This window comes from Trichechus manatus, unplaced genomic scaffold (genome assembly GCF_000243295.1).
Source record: "Trichechus manatus latirostris isolate Lorelei unplaced genomic scaffold, TriManLat1.0 scaffold00263, whole genome shotgun sequence".
In the NCBI taxonomy this organism is placed as follows: domain Eukaryota; kingdom Metazoa; phylum Chordata; class Mammalia; order Sirenia; family Trichechidae; genus Trichechus; species Trichechus manatus.
This window is the reverse complement of record NW_004444199.1, coordinates 82176-83350: the sequence shown is the minus strand read 5'-3', so window position 1 is coordinate 83350 and position 1175 is coordinate 82176.

The following is a 1175-nucleotide window of genomic DNA, read 5'->3' as shown; positions in this document are numbered from 1 at the left end:
TATTTTTTATTATTATTCACTACTTTAGCACACATAGAATAGACCTATGCAGTAGTAGATGCTCAAAAACAAAGAAAAAAAAAACCAAAATGTTAAATAAATGAAAACATGAATAGAGAAACGAATTTGAAATAGTAAATATTTATTTACCTTTTTATTCTGTTGTTTTTTTTTTAGTAGGTAGTTCACTAAGTTTTTCCTAAAAGGGAAATTCAACATATTTTTTTTCTATTCCTAGTGTATCTGTAGATTCATCTAGGATCAAGAAAATATTTTAAATAAAATTAGATAAACTTCGAAGTAATAATTTAGAAGTTCATAGGAATATAAATTTAACCTTAGTTTATACTTAGATTATTTTTCCATAATTACAAAATGAGTTTTTCCCTTTTTATGCTGATAACCTATGTTCTAGAGATTACTCTAGCCTTTCATCCTACAATTTACCTATACTCCGAAACTATCATATACTAAATTGCTCCCTACTTGTTAACAGCCATTTTATAAATGGTACGGTGTAATCTTTAACTATCCCAAGATGCCATCAATCTAAAGAATTTCAATCTTTTTCATATTCAAGCTTGTGAAATTCAGTGTATGATGGTAGATATATTTAACTGTCCTCAGTAAATCATAAAACCTTTATAATTTCTGGAACTGAATAGATTTTTGAAATTGTTGTACTCTATGGCAATATTATCCTATATAAAGACTTGTTTTTTCATTTAAACTAACTGATTGAATTACTTCACTAACTACTTTATAGTAGTTGTTAAAATATAGTGAGACAACTTAAAATATAGTGCATTAAATCAAGAAGTTGACGTATACTGAGGAAAAGCAGACACTTTGCGTTTATGTGAAGCTGTCATGCATATTATAAAGGCTAGAGAAAAACGTAAAAACTTGAAATGATAACATTTGGTGGAAGTTTGGAGGCGATAACAAGAAGAAGAAGAACAAGAGAGTTCAGTGTTTTTAAAGATCTCATCAAACAATTAAGTTCAATAGAAGAGGCATTAGGAGAACTGATTTGCTGTCCCAACTTTGTTGTTATCTAGCTGTGTAATTTGGGATATGTTGTTGTTAGGTACCATAGACTTGGCACTGACTCATAGCAACCTTATGTATAACAGAACAAAACATTGCCTGGTCCTGTGCCATCTTCATGATCA